Source organism: Canis lupus, chromosome 11 (assembly GCF_011100685.1).
Source record: "Canis lupus familiaris isolate Mischka breed German Shepherd chromosome 11, alternate assembly UU_Cfam_GSD_1.0, whole genome shotgun sequence".
Taxonomy (NCBI): Eukaryota; Metazoa; Chordata; class Mammalia; order Carnivora; family Canidae; genus Canis; species Canis lupus.
The window spans coordinates 18,526,292-18,549,037 of record NC_049232.1 but is presented as its reverse complement, the minus strand read 5'-3'; the positions used below and the strand labels follow the sequence as shown (position 1 = coordinate 18,549,037).

The 22,746-nt window shown below is 38.0% G+C and overlaps 1 long non-coding RNA gene across 4 annotated transcripts; it reads right to left on the bottom strand.

Annotated features, from left to right (window-relative positions):
* Positions 1-1,321: 1,321 nt before the first annotated feature.
* LOC111098016 lies at positions 1,322-22,719 on the bottom strand. 4 transcript variants are annotated; one of them, XR_005366364.1, is made up of 7 exons: positions 22,607-22,719; positions 19,293-19,633; positions 14,822-15,048; positions 7,465-7,550; positions 4,364-4,445; positions 3,132-3,284; positions 1,322-1,408 (listed from the first exon to the last, which is right to left on the bottom strand). It is a non-coding gene; the product is annotated as an uncharacterized LOC111098016 (long non-coding RNA). The 4 variants fall into 4 exon arrangements; XR_005366363.1 differs by lacking the exon at positions 7,465-7,550; XR_005366365.1 differs by lacking the exon at positions 7,465-7,550 and having other exon boundaries at positions 19,293-19,602; positions 22,607-22,711.
* Positions 22,720-22,746: the final 27 nt, after the last annotated feature.

Sequence of the window (22,746 nt, the reverse complement as noted above, 5' to 3'; positions counted from 1 at the left end):
ACGCCGGCTCCCGCTCCCGCTCCGGCTCCCGCTCCCGCTCCGGCTCCGGCTCCGCGTCGGAGCGCTCCGGGCTGCAGTTGCCGGCTGCGCTCCCCGCTCCGCTCTGGGTCCCGGCTCCGAGCGAGGGTCGGGAGTGAAACTTCTCCCGGCGGCGGCGGCGGCGGCGGCGGCGGCGGCGGCGAGAGGAGCTGCAGCAGGAGGAGGTGGAGCGGCGGCGGCGGCGGCGGCAACGCGTCCGCTCCTAGGCTGCCACCCTGTCACTGGCGCGCCTGGTCCCTCCCTCCTCCCTCCTTCCCGAGCCCCCGCCCTCGCTCCCCGCCTCCCGCTCCCCCCGCCCCCCACAACCCCGCCGCCCGGCCGGGGACCGGCCCCGAGCAGGAGCGCGAGCAGCGCCGCCGGCAGCCCGCGAGCCGCGCGAGCCGCGCCGTGTCCCCGTCACCCGCCCTCGGACGCCCCCCGTCCGCGCCGCGGCCCGGAGCCGCCTCCTCTCCGGAAGGAAACGATCCGGGTCGGGCCGCCTCCGGCTCCCAGCGCCGACGCCCCCTCGTCCCTCCGCCCACGGCCCGAGCTCTCCGTCCCATTTCCCGTCCCGTCCCGCCCCCTGCCCGCCTCGCTGCACCCGCGTCCGGGGGCTGCGCGGCCCTGCTCCCGGCGCGCCGGCCCCACTGACCTCATCGGCGGAGCTCGGGTCCCCGAGCCCCCGGCGGGCGCCCGCAGCTGCCGCCCGCGCGCCTCCCCGGCCCGCAGCGGGTCCCGGCCCGGCGTGACCCTTGCCCACTCCGCCCCGCCCAGGTCCGTGCGCGCCCCGCGCCTCGCGTTTGCGGCGCTTTTCGCCGTTCTCTCAGCGCCGCGGCTCGGTGGCTCCCCGCTCTCCGCTCGGGTCCCGCTCGCTGCTGCGGAGACCCTCCGTCCCATCCTAGCGCCCCACCTCCCGGCCTTTCCACCTTCCCAGGCCCACCTGCACCCTTCGCCCAAGCGCCACTGTCACCCGGTGTCTCTCCTAAGACAACCTCAGAGGCATTGGGAACCTCCTCTGACAGATCGCGGGGAGTGGGCATTCAGTCCCCAAAGAATAGAGAAATCCCACGTCCCCCACCTGTTGACTGCCCGCCGGGCTCCTGTCTAAGAAGAAGCGACAATCATGAACTGTTTTCAACCTCGGTCAAGCCTGATTCGGTAAGACTGGCAGATGGTGGAGAAACGTGAACAAATGATAGAGCCAAGAACCAAAGATTCCATTTAAGAAAATGCCTACACCCCCCCTCCCGCCCCAAATAAGTGAGGTTCATCAGAAAATGTAATAGAAAATATGATTTTTATTCTTGTCTCTAAACTTTTATTTTCTGAGGCAATGACAGGTAATGTTTCTACTCGTCCGATTAGGGGAAAACATCTTCGGTGACGGAATCTGAAAGAAAATTAAATTGTATTGGCCAAAATTACTGAAAGTTGCATTATGAAGAAATTAACCTGAGGAAGGGGGCATTTAAAAAAAAAAAAAAAAGTTCTCTCTAGAAGTTGTGAATCTAACTAATAGTCTGAGGTGCGTTTGGCTTTCCAAAGTCTTTCCTCTTCAAATTTCGGTCTTCTGTTTTGTGCATCAAATGCAAAGGGATGGTATTGAGTAGCATTAGACATAGGGCTGGATGCAGCCAGGTGCTGGCAGCATCCCTGGAACAGCAGGCCTGCCCGGGGCCCGCGGAGGAGTGGTTCTTTCCACACCAGCCACTGGCTGTGCATGAGCACGTCTGACTAAACGTTTCGTCCACTAGACAATGAAGCTGCTTTTCCATGTCGCCGTCTTGCCCAGAAACACTTGGGAATACAGGTTATTGGGCTCTTTCTCAAAGTTTCATTGTAGTTAGAATACAAAACTATTGAACAATCCCCTTCAGATTTAAGAAGAGATCCTCCTAAGAATTTTTTGACTTTCTAAGAGTGCTGTTCAATACAACTCTCCCTATCATGGAAATTTTATTTATCTGTCTCTTCATTAAGGCCTCCGCTCACCGTGTATGACTGTTGAGCACTTGAAGTGTGGCTAATAAAATTGAGGGAATGAATGTTCCCACTTATTTTACCTTGATTTTTATTTAAATAGCCCCCATGTGACTGCCATGTTGAGCAACACATTTCCGGAGAAAATCCACAACATGTAGTACTATTACATATCATCAAGTGTGAAGAACACCTACACGCCGGCATACTCTCCCCTGCCATATGGGGGGGGGGGTTCATTCTAAATGAGTGCCGTTCTTTTAGTAGATCTACAAAACCATTACTTCTCGTTGACCACAAATAACCCACTTATCAACTGTTTTAATATTTTGAGATAACGTTAACTTTATTCATTTATTCAATAAATATGTACTAGAGATTAAGCATGAGGGTGAAGTCTCTGGACATGGAAATATCAACAAGATATTCACTGCCACATATCATGAAGTTTACAGTGCAGTGGGGAAGACAGACACTAAGCACCACATCACAAATTGAATTATCACGGTGGTGACAAATGATATGAAAGGAAAATACTTGGAAAGTAATTTATTCTGGAACTCAGGGAAAGTACTTGGAGACATCGAAGTAAAATGAAAAGTATTGAAATGATGTTCCATCCTGGCTAAGTGACCTTGGGAAAATCATTTAAGTTGTCTGAGCTTTAAATTTCTAATCTGCGAGTACATTTCTGTGAGGATTTATTAAGATTATTATATAGAAGTGCTTAGCGCAGTGTCTAGCTCATTGTAGGCACTCAGGAAGTGTTGATTGCTCTCATTTTCTAAACTTTCATGATAAAATGCCTTAGATATCACTCTCCTTATTTTTAATGATATTTATCCTTTGATTTATTTAACACATACTTAGTTAGTGTGTACCAAAAGCCAAGCACTATTCTAGAGAGACAGCAATAAACAAAACACAGCTCCTGACTTTATGGGGATTATTCTACTAAGGAGGAATTACACACACTCAAATACATATAATGTGCTAGCTGATACAAGTTTAAAAAAAATAGAGATAGTGGGTATGTACAAGTGTTAGATGAGACCATCTTTGATTGACTGTTCAGAGAAGTTCTTTCTGATAATCTTAGCACAGAACAGAAAAAAAAAAGTGATGAGACTAACCATAAAGATATCTGAGTGAAGATTATCTAGGAGGAGAGAATAGCTGACACAAAGGCTTGAGATATACGTGGATTATAATGAGGAACAGCAAAGAAGCCAATGTGGGTTGCAGATGGGAGGGAGCTGGTGACTTGCTGGTCATTGAGGCTAGTGCTGTTCAACAGAATTAGAATGTGAGTCAGAAATGTAAGACATGTAATATAACTTCTTTCTTGTACATACCATACATTTTTTAAAAATGGGTGAATTCAATTTATTTATTTTTTAGGTGAATTCAATTTAAATAACATATCTTATTCAACTCAATATATCCAAAATATTATCATTGCAACTATGTATATAATATATAAATAATAATATAAAATTATTACTTGGTCTACATTCTTTGTATCAGTACTAAGTTTTCCAAATCCATTGTGTATTTTACACACTATAGCACATCTCAAGTCAAACTAGCTACATTTCAAATGTTCAAGAGGCACGTGTAACTAGTGTCTACCACACTGGGCAGTACATATTGAGCCTTACAGACATTTGTAAAGGCTTGGACTTTTGTTCTGAGTGACAATGAAGGTGTTGAGTAGAGCGGTGGTATGGTTTTTATTTATTTATGTTTTACAAGGACCATTCTAGCTGCTGTGGGAAGAAGAAGCTAGCAAGGGACAAGGATAAAAGCAGGGAAAGCATTTAAAGCATTATTGAGGTGACCTCCATGACTTCTTCCCACACAGTGTCTATGTCTCTTCCTCATTTGTATGAGTAGAGGTATTGAGAAGGTTTTTCCTAAAAGTTTAATTTCGTATATATTGACATTTCCGTTAGCTATTTATGTGGTATTTCCCAAGGTCAGTGAAGTAATTTTCTCATACTCACTTTAATTTTGAAGATACATGAGTTGCCAGGTAGCTAATTTGCTGGGAAATCTCCACAAAGGACTAAGGGTTTGTTTGTTTGTTTTTATTAGAACAAAGAATAATATATTCTAGGAAGAAGCTTTAAAAACAGTATTTGGACAAGAAGGGTGTTAGTTGACAAATGTGTATGGAAACTTCTTATCATGGAATGAAATTAAACATGCCAAATGTATACTAAAATATAGCCAGATCGGAGTACATTATTGGAAGAACGCATATAAAAGTGTAGGTAATTCTAATACCGCTGGCCAAATATGTTGATAGGATTGCTGTTCTTAGCCAAACAAGAATATTTCAATAGATATGCTTGTGAACCACCTGATAAAATCTCTGTGAAGCAGCTCAGCAGATGGTAGGGAAAACAGTAACAACAAATGCTTCTTAAAATTATGGTATTTTCCTGAAAAAAAAAAAGTACAAAACTGATTCTCTGTCCTCTCAATCCATTAACAATTTCAACTACCCCGAAATCAAGTCAGGCACACTTACAGACAGTCATTAGGCAGACTTCTGTGAAGGTATTGCATTGAGTGAATTGATTGGAAAGAATTAGCAACAACTTCAAAATCACAGAAAAGGGCAGAGATGCTTTTAAAAGGGTGGATATCATAGTTGGCTCAGGTATGAAAGTTAAAGGTAAATATTTAAGCATATGGTTAAGCATACACTTGTACTACAAGGTGCAAGCAAGTTTAGGCTAGTACTGACACTTTGATTTAGTATTTTACTGTAATCTTTAGAATATTATCATTTTTTCTTGACAGACCAAGGCCCAGTTGATTTCATTTGTGTGAAGCAACTGTGGCATCTAGTGGCTAATAATCATAATGTAATTCGGTTTGTTTCAAAGGGGTAGATTGTGTTTAATGGCATTTTTGACATCCCCTATCGATAGCTAGAGGAATCTCAATAAATAGGAAATTAAAGATAGACCCCTAATAAGATGACCATTTAATTTTATGTTTATTTCCTCAGAAATCATCACATGAGGGAATGATAGTTCATATACTGAAATGTGAAAAGGTAATTATTTAAAGCACATTATAAAACTATGTATGTTTTACAGCCTAATTCTAACTTACATTTAATAAAAATGAAAATGTTGTGGGGTGTTTTTTTTTTTATGCTGACTAGATAGTTGATGCTACTAAGGAATTATTAATTCCTTTTTTTAGATATGATAATGGTATAGTGGCTATGTTTCCAAAGAAAGCCCTTATTTTTTCAGAATTACATACTGAACTCTCTGTAGATGAGCTGGTGTGATGTCTGGAAATCAAATAATATAGGCTTGAGGAAAGTGCTAAGTGGATGACAATGTGTGTGGAGCCTGAATGACCAGGTATTGATAACTGGGCTGGGAGATTAGTTTGGGGTAGACTTGGAATTCTCTGTAATAAAACACTTAAAGGAAATATTTTGTTTAAGAGCAGCATATATAGGGCAGCCTGGGTGGCTCAGCGGTTTAGTGCTGCCTTCAGCCCAGGATCTGATCCTGGAGACCTGGGATCGAGTCACACGTCAGGCTCCCTGTGTGGAACCTGCTTCTTCCTCTGCCTGTGTCTCTGCCTCTCTCTCTCTCTCTCTCTCTCTGTGTCTCATGAATAAATAAATAAAATCTCAAAAAAAAAGAGCAGCACGTATATAACTTTCATTTCCTACATATTTATCTCAGCATAAGATAGTCCCTTTGTCCAAACCATCAACATGTTTTGAGAAGAAAATAAGACTCTTGCTGTCACTTAAGAAAGATAAAAAGAAAGAAAGAAAGAAAGAAAGAAAGAAAGAAAGAAAGAAAGAAAGAAAGATTGATTCAAGAGGTGACCATATAGAATTAAAACTTCTTCTTCCATTGCCCCTGGGATCCATCATAGTCTCTTAGATGTAAGCAAAACACCTAATCAAGCTTTAACAAATAAAGAGGCACTATTTATGATGAGGACTTTTTTTTTTAAGCAGTAGTAATCTGTGATTAGGTAGTGATCTATAAAATCTTCAGAGAGCTCCTAATCACTAATATGAATTTATTCTAAAAGGTTTTTTAAATTTTCTCCTTTCACTACTCTTCAAAATATTAACATGCTCCAATTCGATATTTGTAATCCATCAAAAATTTAAAATGCACATGCCACCTTCCTTCCTGTTTAATTTTTTAAAACCCTACAAATTACATGGTGTCTTTTCTTCTCCTACAGATCACAGCTGAAAAGAAATATTGAAAAGAAATATCATATGATCTACATATGTAATACAAATTTTTCTAGGAGCCACATTCTAAAAAATAAAAACAAGTGCCATGAATATTAATAATATACTTTATTTTACCCAGTACATCCAGTTCTGACTTAAGTCTTAAAGCTCATTTTTGATTAACAAAGAGACAAATGGATTTCAGAACATGGACAGGATTTATTTTGCTGCTTTCTTAAGTATCAATATACAAATAAATTGCATATGGATACATGAATACAATATATACATATGCATGTGGGTACAGATATATATACCGTTTATTTGTTTACAGCCATACTACCACTACAGAATAAGCATAAGGGGAGAGATTAGGGGGATTTTTCTACCATGCCTCAATTTCAGGATATTTTACTAAGATGAAAGAGAGGTTAAATATAGCATCTCTCAACCCACTGTCATTGCATTTTGAGAGAGTGAGGCAGGTAGAGTTTTAATTCACTCTAAGACTGCTGGATCCAGTAGTGGATTTTTATTTAAATTCAATGAGCTAACAATGACACAAGCTCTCAATAGTTTTGAAACTCAGATTTTATATATTTCAATAAAATATTAGCAGTGTGAGGGCAGAGCTTTTATTTTCTGCCACTCTTTATGGTTGTTTTTATTTTAGAAAATATACTTATGTTCACAAAATATTTTTCATGTTAATATATAGGTTTGTTACTTTTGTATGAGTTAATATTGAATTTTTTTCTAATTTTTAACTTCTAATACTCTAAAATACTTGGGATCTTCATTGATGTTTAAGACCATAAGGGAGTCCCAAGAACAAAACATTTGAGAAAAATGTCTAGAGAAATAGCTTCATTTATTTTTTTTCTCTTGGAAATAGCACAACAATTATTTTTTAGGAGGAATAATTAAGAGACTGCCTTCCATCTGATAGAACACTGACTCTAATAATTTGGGATGACATGAGAGTGGCTATCATTGAATTTGTATTTTTGAAGCTTTGACGTGCTTCTAAGTATACTATTGCCTCCATGTGTTCAGATTCATACATACTACATTCTGGAATCCAGTGCCTCAGCTTTTTTTTTTTTTCTTTCTTTCTTTTAAATGTGTTGCTATTGGAATAAAATGTCAAGAATGAATATTTCAAGACAATTTAAATCATTTAGACATTTCAAATTCTAATTGGTATCAAATAACAATTAGTAACTTACACAAATTTGGGAGTACATTTTTTACTTCATTTCACTGCTATACATAGAACAATACACCATTCCGAAGCTCTAACCATTTCGTGTTACTGTGCCAAAAAGAAAATGTCTCAGTAAGTTAATTCTAGAGGTGGAGAATCATAAAATTTAGTGAGGAGAGAGGAAGATAACATTGCCATACCAATAAAGTTGAAGGTGCAATTATTTGCCCTTTGAAGCCAATTTTAGCTCTAGGAATAGACAAAATGTAAAATCCAAATAAAATTGCATGAACTAATTGAAAAAGGCAAATTGGCTTTCATAAATGAAATAAATGGTCGTCGTTTGCAAGTTGCTATAGGAATTGTGTTCTGGATACAAAATATGAGTTCGGGGAGAGGAGGGCTAGTACCTGGTGGTACTTTCTCTTATTGGGTCCCCGTGGCCTTACCTCTGAAACTTCAATGGGCAGAAAAAGGACTAGAAGAAGTCTCAAGAGAAGACTAAGAGCAAATGTTAGCCTTATAGCTAAATGATTTTCCAGCAGTGTTTTCTGCTTTCATCTCCCAACTGGGCACAAAGAGATTCAAAAGGAGGCATTGCTGAAGCACACCCAAGACCTAAGCGAGGGGTGGAGCACTGAATTTTTAAGACCTTTGCTACAGTTCTGCTTACCACACCCTTCATACAACACCACACTTTCCTCTTCCAAACTGCACTTCCCACGTCTACCTTTACAGAAAACGGACAGAAATAGTCACAGTACCATCTGAACCACATTAAAATTAAATTTAGGTTTTAGCATTAGCAGCATAGAATTGGGACTCCAGGACAGGATAAAGCTATCAGAGTCAGATCAAATCTTCTCATAGGCATATAGAACCCAACTGGCCATGACATCTTACAAATAATTAAAACTTTGGCACCTAGGTCAGTGTATCTCAAAGTAGGATCCTCAGGACTCCTGTGTATTTCTAAGGTTTTAATGTGCATAGCTATTAATAGTAAATCTGGAGTTCTTCTGAAATCAGAATTGCTGAAGGGGCCAGGAATCCATATGTATAACAAGACACTTGAGCATTTGTTAAACATACTAAAGTTTGTAGCCTACTATTCTAATCTTTCTTGATAAATGGGATAATTCAAAGTCCTAAGAACATACATTAAATTAAACAAATTAACATAAAGAACAGAATTGTTGGGATCCCTGGGTGGCGCAGCGGTTTGGCGCCTGCCTTTGGCCCAGGGCGTGATCCTGGAGACCTGGGATCGAATCCCACATCGGGCTCCCGGTGCATGGAGCCTGCTTCTCCCTCTGCCTGTGTCTCTGCGCCTCTCTCTCTCTCTCTGTGACTATCATAAATTAAAAAAAAAAAATCAAAAGAACAGAATTGTTATACCTGTTTACTGACATTTGTCACACACACACACACACACACACACACACACACAAAACATGAATATATGGCTGAAACTCTAGGTTCTTCAGCCCCAAATGATGGAATAACCCTTATTCACTTACTTTTTACAAACTGAATGTAAACTAGTTTGCATTCCCCAAGAAGCAGACTCCAAGGTAAAAATTTGAGAGTAAGTGTTTTATTTGGAAAGTGATCCTAGGGAATACCCATGGGAGAGTGGAGAAGTGAAGGGATGAAGGGGAAGAGAGGAAACCAATAAAGGGTAAATTCAGAAGTCAGTTGCCCCTGTGGAAAGCTCAACTTTAATTCCACTTAGGAAACTCTTGCAGTCAATGTAGGCCATAGGCCTCAGGCTTATCCCATGGGAAAAGCAAACAAACTGGGTGTATTTATATACTAACTTCTGTCTGTCATTGATGAAGGGCTGCTCCCAGGGGACACATTCCCCAGCACTTCAAGCCTGCCTGTTGGACAGTTTGAAAAAACTGTTCAGCAAAGAGTTAAAGAGGTTAAGAGTTAGAAGACGAATCATTGGCAAGGATGGAAGTGGTAAAGGCAAGGAGATGTGGGCAGGACTCTGGCATCCTCTGCTCTAAGCCACAAATTAAAGTGATATTCACTCCCAATGCCAGATTTTTGGACTTTCTATATTACAATAGACACAATCCACGTGAGTAACAATACACCAAGTAATATTTTCAAAAGTATGATTTGCAAATTTAGATTTCTTTTAACTGAGGAATGTATGTTATATAAACAATCTTATGGAGCTATTGGAGTTGCTGATGTTTTCCTGTTACTCTCCTCTGCTGAATTACTAGAATTCTTGGTGGAGGGCCATTTTATTGTGTCTTAGTTTTGAGAATTCCCTTTGGCTATCTTTTAAAAACATTTTGCAAGGGAAATTTTCAAACATATACAAAGTACATGGACTAAAACCTGCTGAACCTATCTCCCAGCTTCAGCACTTTTTAACTCAATCAATCTTGTTTTATCTGTGTCTTTACCTACTTAGCTTCTGATGGAATTTTTTAAAGCAAACTACAGACACTATTTATCCATAAACATTTTAATATATAGCTCTAAAATGTAAAAACTTTAAAAATGCAATCACTTTATCTAAATTCAAAAATTATCCCTTAATATCATCAAATAATTGTTCAAATTGTCAACAGTCCTACCAATTGCATTTTTACACTTCTATTTTTTAATTATCAATATTGTTTTATATGTCTCTCATGCTTCTTCTTTTTTTTTTAGAAAGCGTGAGAGCACAAGGGAGAGGCAGAAGGATAGAGAGAGAGAGAGAATTCTAAGCAGGCTCCATGCCCAGCGCAAAGCCAGACTCAGAGCTTGATATCCTGAAATCATGACATGGCCAAAATTAAGAGTTGGACACTTAACTCTTAATTTAAGAGTTAAGGTGCCACCCAGGCACCTCTCAAGCTTCTTTAATAAGTTCTGCCTTTATCTCTTATTTTCCTTGTATTATATATATATATATATATATATATATATATATATATATTTTTTTTTTTTTTTTAAGCGGATCATTTGCCTTATAGGGTTTCCTACCATCTGGATTCTGTAGATTCCATTCCTACAGTGTCATTTAACATGCTTCTCTGTTTTCTGTATGTCCTGGGAATAGGTAAATTGGTATTATGACCTAGAGAATTTCCAGATACAAATTCACTTCTTTTTTTAAACAAAATTACTCAATAGATGATATTGTGTTCTTTCAGTAAGAGACCCAAAATATTCGTATTTCTGACATAAGCTGCTGTTGATAATGAATTCCTAGATTTGTTAATTCATCAGAAGTTACAAATGGTAATAATTATAATTCACCATTGTTTCTTCCTTTGTTAACTAGAATACTTCTATGAGGAGAAAACTTATCTCATGGTACAACCTGCTGGTAAAGACAGCACAAATGGTTCTTTATCTTTAATTTTTGATGATCCAGAGATTTTAAAATATGGTTGAACATTAAAGATATCTATCCTCAGTTCCTTAGAAGGTCTTGCTTGGTAAAACTAACTGAATAATCCAAAAACAGAAGCTTGTTCCTCCCAGAAGCAATCTCATTTTCTGCTACTAAATTTTAATCATCACTAATATTCTAATCTCTACATCACCACATAAAGTTGTGGCTATGAGAAGAAAAAGTTGCTATATTTTTCTATTTTTGCCTTTTATTGTATTTTTTTACCTTTTTATTCATTAAATTGCATTTACTGGGAGGGTATTATGCTGAGTGAAGTAAGTCAATCGGAGAAGGACAAACATTATATGATTTCATTCATACGGGGAATATAAAAAATAGTGAAAGGGATTATAGGGGAAAGGAGAGAAAATGAGTGGGAAATATCAGAGAGGATGACAGAACATGAGAGATCCCTAACTCTGGGAAATGAACAAAGGGTTGTGGAAGGGGAAGTGGGTAGGGGGATGGGGTGACTGGGTGACGGGCACTGAGGGGGGCACTTGATAGGATGAGCACTGGGTGTTATACTATATGTTGGCAAATCGAACTCCAATAAAAAATATACCAAAAAAATTGCATTTACTGAACTTTTAAAATTTGGAAGCAAATAGGCCGGGATTTTATAAGAGTAGGAACTGAAATTTTACCTATGTGTATCTATTTCCTAGCCATCTGGTATCTCTGGTTTACTATATAGGAAATCATAAAAGAATTATGAGAAATTTTCCTTTGCATACAAGTTAGGTTTAGTAAGTATGCTCTGAGGAATTAAAAACATGCTAAACCTGGTTCTTTTATACAGTGAATGTTTATGTAGTTGTATTCAGTGTGGTTTTGTCATCACTTATGGCTTGGGGTCTTTTGATGTTTGGGACTCTTCTGAAGTTTTCATTAACAATCCAACAACAACAACAACAACAACAACAACAACAATCCTGCAACATAAGGCACCTAGAGGCCCCCGATGCACTTCATGCACTTCTCCTAGTACTACCACACTACCAATGAGCCTTCCACAAGAAATTCAATTATGCTATTTCTTCACCTAAAAAAATGAATAATACTGGGCTAGCACAGAGGTTGGCCAACTACAGCCCATGGGCCATTATCCAACCCACCACCTTTTTCTGGTGGTTTCTAAATTAAAGAATGATTTGTGAATTTTAAAAATGGTTTTACATTTAAAAAATTATGTAACTACATAATATCCTCAGTTTTTGTCTCTTGACTTGCAAAGCATAAATATTTAGTATTTGGCCCTTGCAGAAAATGTTCAATCACCCCTTGGACACAGCTGTGATTTTCAAACTATCTTCAATTACAGAACTTTAAAGAGAGAGGGAGAAAATCTTATTCCCAAACCCTTTGCTGAAAACAAATAACTATATATTTATTTAAATTAATTAAAAATTTTTAATAATTGCTTGCTAAAAAATTCAATCAGGAACAATGGGGCTGCTTTAATGAACATGAGAGACTAAAGGAAGGAACGATAATTTTGACATTGGAGATTGTAGATGACAATTAGTCTTAGAGAGGATTTAGCCTGCAATTTATTCCTGTGGATTTTTTTTGTTAGATGATTTCAAAAATAAAGTCCTGTTTTGAGCAGATAAGTGGTTATTATTAGTAGCAATTTTTTAACAGTTCACCTTGCAAACTCAGGACACTCTGAAGTTAAACTAATCCTAATTCTTAAAAGAGAATTAGGAAATTTTGATTTTACTTGCAATATCCAAAAAAAAAAAAAAAAACCTCCTCATAATCAAAATATAGCAATCAGAGAGAAGCACCAACAATTTGGAATGGGAGATAAAGCTGTCTATGTATTTTAACACCTGCGGTGTTTTCCTGTCCTTGTACCAATGACAACCATGCAGTGAAAAACAGACAGAGCAGATGATTTTGCTGCTGCAATTTTATGTGAGTGGACATAAGCAAATTTGAATTTTAAGGAGAGTGGAGAAGAACAGCAACCTTCTTGTTCTAGGGTTGCTTAACAAAATGTTTAGGTATGTGCACAAATACAACAGTTGAAGCTTTATGCTAAAGTTCAAGCAAAACGAAACCAGGTAATTTACAATCACAGGCTGAAGTTAGTACAAAAACTGAAGTTACATTCTTGAGAGATTAGATTAGAAAATAAACTGAAAATTGGGTCAAATAAAAATTACTCTTGATCCCTTATTTAACTATATAGTAGATTATACGTGATCTTGAATATATATCCCTGTATGATGTATCTGATGCATCTGAGGTCTGAGGAAGTTGAAGTCTGAGGAAGTTGAACTAGACTAAGGAAAAGATTCTACTCATATATGATGACATTCTGCCTTTAAGATAACCTATCAAACCCTTGCAGTGACTACAGGGTAAGTGAAGAATTCTAAAATGCCCTTTGCTTTCAGGGTTTAATTTCTATATATATGTTTTAGATTTATTTATTTATTCATGAGAGACACACAGAGAGAGGCAGAGACACAGGCAGAGGGAGAGGCAGGCTCCCTGTGGGGAGCCCGATGCAGAACTTGATCCCAGGACCCTAGGATCATGCCCTGAGCTGAAGGCAGACACTCAACCACTGACCCACCTAGGCATCCCAGGGTTTAACTTCTATTGAAATACCTTAATAGCTTTACAAGTTGTTTTGTGGTTCAAGTGAATTAAACAAGATGAATAATCCCAGCATAAGATCTGGAACGCAGAAGGTGCTTCATAAATATTGCCTCTATTTAAATATAATTTATATATATGTATGTCTTTAAGCAAGTGATCAATAAATGTGTGGGCACGTGTGTATGCGTAAAAGAAACTGCGATAACAATTTGAAATAAGAGATAAAGGTGTCTATATATTTTTCAACACATTCAGTGTTACAACATACACACACACACACACACAGAAGTGTAAACAAAATTTGATCACTTTCTCTGGTCTTTCTGAGGCAGCATTTGTTATTCCACCAATCATTTAGCCCTCTATTCATTTATTCAACAATGATTGCCTAAGCAACTTCTATATGGTGATGTCCTAGGTATAATAAAGCAAACCAAATTCCCTTGCCCTTGTCTTGAGAGTGTACATATTGGTTGGAGGTGGCAGGCAATAAAATAAAACACAACATTCAACTGCATAGTATGTAAGATAGTGAGACAATGTATGAATACCAGAATCAGGGAAGAGGATTAGGGACTTAGAGACAGGGAGGCAATTTTTAAATACAGTGGTCAGGAAGGGTCTCATTCAGAAGATAGCATATGAGCAAATATTTGAAGGAGGTGAGGAAGCAAAATACAGTGATGCCTATGGAGAGAGGATTGCAGGCAGAGGGGAGCAAGGGTGATATGTCCTAGGACCAGCGAGGAGACTAGGGTATGAACAAAAGGAAGGTGGTAAAAGATGAGGTTATAAAGGTAAGGGATGTTCCTGTAGCACCTGTTGGCCAATGTAAGGCTTTCACCTAGAGTAGGATGGGAAGCTATTGTAGATGTTGAATAGAGGAGGGCGGTAAGATCACCTACATTAAACACATTCCTCCAGGATGGGGCTCGTGGAGTCACATCTTACATGAAAGTTAGGATCTCAAATTAAGTTGTAATTGACACACCAAATACATACCCACCAAATACATACATACCAAATGTATCCCTTCACAACATAACTCTTTTAGTTTCTTTTTTTATTAGAATGTTTAAAATAGCAAAAATAAACAAACAAAACACAAACCCCACACTATCTTTAAATGAAAAAACAATCAAATATTTTGAAAAGCCATCAAGCCTCTCTATGGACCCACAGAATATAGACTGATGATTTCTGAGCTAGATGAGTTTAAAGACTCCCAATATCAAAATTCTCCACATCCCTCAGTTTCAGAAGAGACAGTAGCCTCTCACTTTCTAGCTGTAGGTATTTTTGCCTGACTTCCTTAACTATTCTCCAACAGTTTTTAAATGTTTATTCTGCTTACCCCACTAATGGAGTCTCCTCATTCCTTCATCCAGCTGCTGTTTATGGATCCTGCTGGCATCCATTTCAGGCATAATCACTACCTCACAGGAGCTGAGATGTGTTTGATTAGCTGTACTTCAAGATGGCTAGAGGTAATGAGACTTTCTTGTCATGTGACACATTATTTCAGAGGTGAAACACTGATGAACCTGTATATAATTCAAGCTGTAGATCCTGGTGATATGCCTATGACAGAACAGTAATTTTAAAACAAAGGTTTGTGTTGATTCCTCCTATTTCAAGTTGGTAGCCAGGCCATTTGTATTTCTTTGCTCTGGGACTTTTCACAGAGCTGGAAGTAGAATCATCTCAAGGACAACAGCCCTTCCTATCTTTTATAGAGTATTAGCTCATGGATGAGATCATTTGGCTCTCCCAGCAGATGAGGAGAGAAGGGAGAAGAGAAGAAGGCCATGGAGGCCAAAGAGAGAGGACATTTCCAGACTACTAAGACTTGGGGGTCCCATGACTACCCATAGGTAGCAGCCTCCAGGGAACCTGGACCCTAGACACGGTAGCTTCAGTCTCTACAAAAACCAAAGGCACCAAACAGAAGAGAAGTAGCAGCCACTGGACTGAAAGGGCTATTCTTAGTGGAAGGATGGCTGTATTGGCATAAAACACTACAAAACTATTACTTCGAGGAGATCAGAGATACTCAATGCTTTACACAACCTTTGTATTTTAGACAGCCATGCATAGGGTGCATAACCCAGTAATGTCTTAGATTTAATTTCTTAATATCTACTCCAAATGGAGGCTTGGAGATGGACTTAGGATGACTTAAAAAAATAAAGAAATATGATTTGCATGTATATGGAGTATATAAAGAGTATATAAAGTATATAAGTATATAAAGCAAACACAATTCCCCCTTCCTTAGGCAACAATGACTTTACAAATATTAAAAAATAAGTTCTTTTCCCTGATGACACTTCTGTATTACATAGAATGTTAATCAAGTACTAGCTGTTGCTTCAAGTCCTTGTAACTTCTAAACTTACTTCATTAAATATGCTTCTTAGCAATCACATTTATTCAACTAAAGAAAGTGAATAAAGCTGACATTCATCCAATAAAAATTTTTCACTCTGATTTTATGCCCTCAGGGAATGCAAGTTAAAGGATGCACAGGACATTAGAATATCTTTGAAAGATTAATTATCATCAAACACTGAAGGACTAAAGCCAGAGTAATGTCTAATTTCATCCATTCCAAAATATTTAATCTTTAAAAAATGAATACTTAGGTTGATGCCATGACATATAGGTCTAGGTTTTGAATTCTGTATGTTATTCCTCTGGTGGCAGTGCAGTTGGATACATAATTATCTTTAAAAGGTCTGATGGAGACACCTGGATGACTCCTGGGTGGTTAGGTGTCTGACTCTTGATTTTGGCTCAGGCATGGTCTAGTGGTTATAAGATCAATCCTCTCCCTCTCCCTCTGCCCCCCGCCCTACTTGTGTGCATGCTTTCTCTCTTCAGAAAACAATAAAACATAAAACAAAAAACAAAAGGCCTGATGACTTACACCTAATGTGAATTTGGGCAAGTTGTGTCAGTTTTAGTTTTTGTTATTTGAAAAAATGAAGATAACAGTTTTTCTAAGGTTTTATGTGATGCATTTGTGATTTGTATATTTAGTCATTTCCATTCACAGGGTCTAAGGCCAATGTGCATTAATCCGTGGAACGGATTTTTTGGGCCGCCCAATATCCTTCTTCTATCCCTATCTGATCTTATACAGTAATCCTATTCAGCCTTTATGGTTTGGGTAGGGGTGACTAAGGGCTGACTGTTGTCCATAGCTGCCTTTAAAAGTCCTAACCACAATTAAACTTCAAGCGTGTGACCCAAACAAGACTAACTGTAACCCTACCTAGGATTATTGCTAGAAAGGGTAGGAGAGATGCTCTCACTCCTCCATGATCTCTTGCTGCAGGGACCTGGTAACACCACAGTCATTTGTAGTCATCCTTCTAGATACACAGAGGCAGTCTGAGAGGGAAGAGAGGAAGCCAAAGGGTGATGAGGGAGACCCTGCTGTTCGTTAAGTGTCTGAATGCAGCATGTTTAGAAAACCACTTCTGGATTTTCAGGTTTGTGAGGCATTTTATGCCATTTTTCATAAGCTCATTTCCAATAAATTTCTGTCACTCATGAGTAATAGAATCTTCACTAGAATACTGTTAAGTGCACTCCAAAGTCAGACCATATGCAATGGAAGCTTAGCTCTTTCACTTGCCAAGTTTGTGACCTCTTTAAGTGAGGAGTATTTATTGAGCGCTCGCACGCGCACGTGTATGTGTGTGTGTGTGTGTGTGTGTGTGTATTATAGTAGAATGTCTGGCCCATGATAAGTGCTCAGTAAATGCAAGCTATTATTATTATCACATTAAATAGTATATACACTCAAATTCCTGGGTAGGAATAGATGCATTTAAAACAACCAGGTAATAGTGCAGAAATTGGAAACAACACTAAAGCAAAGCAAAGGTAGAGAAAAATCTAAATTAAATTAAAAGGGAATTAAAGGGAATCAAAGAAAGATAAATCAAAGAAATTAAATTGGGGAATGAAAAGGAATCAAAGAATGATGAGGAAATTCTCAGCAAAAATTAGAACATAAAAAAAAGGTGAAGACATAAATTCTTGTGTTTGATGACACCAGCAGCATAAAATCCATGAATCAAAAGTTGCCAACCAGTGGCCCAGACATTCTATTTATTTTATTTTTTAAATGGAATATTTGATTCTGGCACTAAAACAAAAACTCTATGGATAGCAACAAACCAGCAGATATTCTAAACTGGCAGATTTTTTGTTAGCTATTTCAGTAACTTAGTCATAAATTTTCCTTAATTTTTTTCCTCAGGGTGTTGTTAACAGAATTATATAAAACTTGAATATTAAGTTTCCAGTTTCCTGAGGATTTTATACACAAAGAGCAGACATTTCTACAGACATGGTATAACAGATATTTAATGGAATGTGGTTTCAGTTGGAGGCTTTTAATTAGTGTATAAAGCAAATAAAATGATAATGCTTTAAAATCAAATTATTCTGTATTAAAATGAGAAATAAATTATATGGCAGCAATTATTAAAATGATAATTTGTATTAAAATGTTGTCTCATTTTTAATATAGCTAGTCAATTCCTAGGCTTAAACCAAATGTAAAAATGTAAGGTGGGTGAAAAATAATGCAATGTAAAAAAGATTAAAACCTCAAACTTTCTAACTATAGCATGTATTTTTTCATAGATGTTAACTTATAAATGCAACTACTTATTCTGTGAATATTGGCCTTTTATAAATAATAAGATAATTTTTATTAGTTTTTCTCTAACATGAATCCAGTAAGAATGCTCTAGAATAGAAATATAGCAAAATATCACAAAAGACTGAAAATTGTACAATTTTACATAAAATAAGTGAACCTATTTGACTATTATTAGAACTAATTGCTTCTTACGATATAATGTCAACATTGCCAAGTAATTAAAAGAAATACTGAAACAGTATAATCCCTACATTTATCTATTTGGAGTTCTGTCTCCAAAATGCTTGTGACTTAGATTATATATAATTATATGCCTACGGCTCCTATCACCAAGCTCTTTTAAATCAACAGATAATTATTGTGAAATTAAATTCACACATACGCTACACAGATGTCCAAAGAATGCAAGCATTCATTATTATCTGTAGCTCTTCTAAACCATCCACAAGGAAAAACAGGCACTGGAATTGGAGGAAAATTTTAACAATAGCTTGTTATTTTTTGTTTTGCTCAATGTCTTTCAATTTAAAATATCTCTACTGCATTAATACTCTCTCAATCCACAGTTAAACCTACTTCAGGGATCATTATCCCTTTCACTTTCCTCTTGAAATTGAAGTCAGGGTATAGGAGAGACTTGGGACATGAAACTTGGGACTATAGGAGTCCTTGAGACATGGGGCACAGTTTCCCTAGTTTTGTGTGGTCCTTGTATCTGCCTTTGTTGTACAGAGCCATTACACACCACACCACCTTTTTCTTCTCCCCCCACCCCCCTATCATGGAGAGGGGTCAGCCTGTCTGTGGTCTACCAAGGAGGTTTTTTTTTTTAAGATTTTATTTATTTATTCATTAGAGACACACAGAGAGAGGCAAAGACATAGGCAGAGGGAGAAGCAGGCTCCATGCAAGAAGCCTGATGTGGGACTCGAGCCCAGGATCCTGGGATCACGCCCTGGGCCAAAGGAAGATGCTCAACCATTTGAGCCACCCAGGCATCCCTCTACCAAGATTTTGAATAGAAAACAAGGTAAAGCTATTCTGTTTTGTACTTTCTGGAGAACATGCTAATATATACCTCCATAATTACTGGAACACAAGCCTGGAAAAAGGGAAGTGAGAACACAGAACACAGGACACACACCTTTACTTCCATGATGGCAGTGGCCTTCTTCCCCCAATTCAAGGTCAAACAGGAAGTCCCTCTGTCTCCCCTCTATATGATAAGGACTGCCTCACTTTACTCTGTTTTTGTTCTATTCTTGGCTTATGATAAAATTCTGTGAGCTGATCAATGAAGTTTGGCCCCAGATATGTTAATGAAATCCTCTTCTTCACAAAGCCTGTGTCTCAAGTTTATTTTTACATTTTTGTCTCAGAAATCCCATTTTGACATGAAATGCTAAATGTTGACTCCATCTTCCTCTTGGCATCCTTCCCATAACAACTGAACTCTGTCATTAAAAAAAAAAAAAAAAAAAATGCCTGTAGAAGATGAAGGGAGAAGAATCACATAAAAGGAATTTTTAAAAGGATAAAAATACACTAATTATTTAAAAGTCTATTATTTACCTTTCAATCAGAATAAGCCAAGAGTTCCTTTATTCAGAAGTATTGAATTTCATTGTTAAGAACAATGGCAAAATCAGGTTAAATATGTCTAGTCATCATGAAGGTTTATGGAAAGGTATGGAAAATTATGTTGATTGTAATACAAATTTAACTGTATATAAACAGAAAAGGAAGAGAGTGAATGTATTTGGAGGATGTATGAGAGATTCTAGAACAATCTGAGCATTTTGGAAATGTAACTATCCCTTTATACTCTAGAAAATATTAGATAAAATGTACTCAATTATAACCCATTTTTAAGACATTATTTTCAACATTATAACTATTAGATCCAAAACTATAATTTAACTTGTTAAGCAAGTCTGAGGAAGGTACTCAAATGAGGAGGAATGTTGCCTGCAAAAATGAAAACGCCCATCAAACATGATGACTCTTTTTGTAATATTTGGGGGGAAAAAAGTGGAGCAACTTGACTTTTTCCTTGAAGGGGTTCTCCCCATGCACCATCTCCTGCTTCCCTTTAGCATTTTATAAAAATATTGTGTAAAAGTTGGTTTTTAAGTAATACAGAATTCACTTGGCCCCGTGAGTGAATTTGAAGACTAATTAACATAGCACAGAAAGGGACAGTGTAGCTGTCTCCCAGAGATGGTTCAATGGGTACTGGAAGTTTGCTTCCCGTTTCAGAGAAACAGAAGGACATTTCCATCTGTAAGAAGGAGAGTTGCATTGTTTTGGGTAGAAATAGGGAATTTCCAATTTTTATCTAAAGTTTTCCTATGGATACTGAGTAGTTTAGGTAGATTTGCTAGTTATTAAGCTATTCTCTCTCAGCTCCAATCCCATTCTTCCATATTCATTTTAAGAGAGTATGGCTGAAAGTCTACAAATCTCTTTGCTGCTTTGCACTGGCTCCCTATTATCTAGCTGATATCTGGCATTTGAGACAAACACTCAGAGCTTTAGGTGGAAAAATAAACTTGTTCCATCCTATTTGCCTTGTGTTTGCTTCCTAGCCCTATGAGCACCATCTTATAAGCACTCTTTAAAAACATTTCCAACAAAGGAAGCTGTGTACCATTCTGCAGCAGTGTTTGCATCAATTTTATATTTTCCCCAACACTTAGAATCAGCTTCATCATACCACCTCTTACAAAGCCAGTCATCCCTTCCTCAGAGACCATGGTTCCAGCTCCATGGGGGCCCTCCAAATTTCTAATTTTAATTAATTTGCATCTCTTCACTTTGTTTCCCTAAATCTGGGAGTGATATTTGCTTTCCTGTGATACTGTAATATTCTTCTTTTCCTTTTCAGTTACTACATAAAAATTATTTACATTAAATTATCTCCTATTAAAATATAAATCCTTTCCTTTAAGATATTAGATACAAATGATCACTTTTTATGATTTTCTATGTATGACTTTTCTTTTTCTTATTAAAATATTTGCTGTATTTTGGGGTGTGATATTCTGTATAATAGTAATGATATGTTGCAGACATTTTTTTAAAGACATTACATATGGTGACTCACTCAACTAAAAAAAGAGGAAGAAAGAAACCCCTGGGTGACAGGTAGGTAATATTATAACTCTCATTTATAGGCAAGAAAACAGAGGCATTAAAAAAAAATAGCTCATCTAAGATCACACAGCCATTAAGTGTTGGAGCTGGGATTCCAAACTTAAGACCTGTCAGAATATGGCTTTTAGCTGCCATAGGTGATAAATGTGTATTGGGTTCAAAAGTCATATCAATCAGAGTTCAGTGCAGAAAATAGAAACCCACCTAGATATCACAAGCAGCGAATGATTTACTCTGAAGGGGACAGGTTTTTACAAATGCACTGGATGAACTAGAGGGGCAGAGGCTGTCAATGAACTTTTGAATTAGAAGTCACACCCTGATACTATAATTCAGAATTCAGAATCTAGTGCTGCCATTCACAGTTCAGGGGACGGTTGCTGTCACCCCATCACTCTACTTGAGACAGCTATGCTGAGGCAGGTACTTGACAATGGAATACTAATTCTCTTCATGAGCCACTTGTTCCAGTTTTCCTCTTTCCAGGACCACAACTAACATCAAATCCCTGTGCTCCAGATATAGGAGGCTGAGTAACAGGCCTCAGGGATGCCGACATCTCACTTTTCAGACTTTCTTTGAACAAACATCAATTCAAATCAGGCAGCACCAAAACAAGAATGATTAGGATCTGAGGACAAGGGCTAGGGAAATATTTTTATGTAGGAGTTGCAGAAGCAAAGCAAGGAAATTATTTGGCTATTGTTTAAATAGTTGCCTTATGTGGGAAAACTTAGTTGGTGGTTACTGATTGGGTGTTCTTAAATTTGTTTTAAGAATATGAAAGCATTTATAGGAATTGACTCTGGCTTAGGTTTCAGTGTTGCTTATATAGGCTACCAAGGCATTAGAGTCTCCTCAATCAAATGGCTTCTTTGTTCAATTTCTTTAACAATCCTAATTCTTTGGACCTTTGAATATATTATCTTATAGAAGGGAATTTGCAGATGTGATTAAAATGAAGTTCTTGAGATAGGGGGATTATCCAGAATGATCTGAGTGACCTTAATGTAGTCACAAGGGTCCTTATCAGAGGGTGGCAGTAAGGTCAGATTTAAAAAGAGATTCAAAGATGCTATACTGCTGGTTTTAAAAGTGGAGGATGGGATTCTGGGTCAAGGAATGCAAGCAGCCTCTAGAAGCTGGAAAAGGCAACTGATTCTTCCCTAGAGCCTATACCCAAAATGAATTACATGATTTTGCTAAATTTATATAAAGAAATCGAAGGAATGTGTGTGAAATGGCCCAACTAATGCTATGTCCCCTCCTTTCTGCTCCAGCACTTTAAAAATCCATCCTCACCTGGCTGCTTTCAGAGGAGGTCATTGCTGGGTCTTTAAGTAAGGCAAAGCCAGCTCATTAGAGAACTCAAGAGAGGTGGCCTCTGCTGAGAAAGGGAGTTCTGTGAGGTTTGTGGGCTCAGAATTCTTGGATTTATTCTA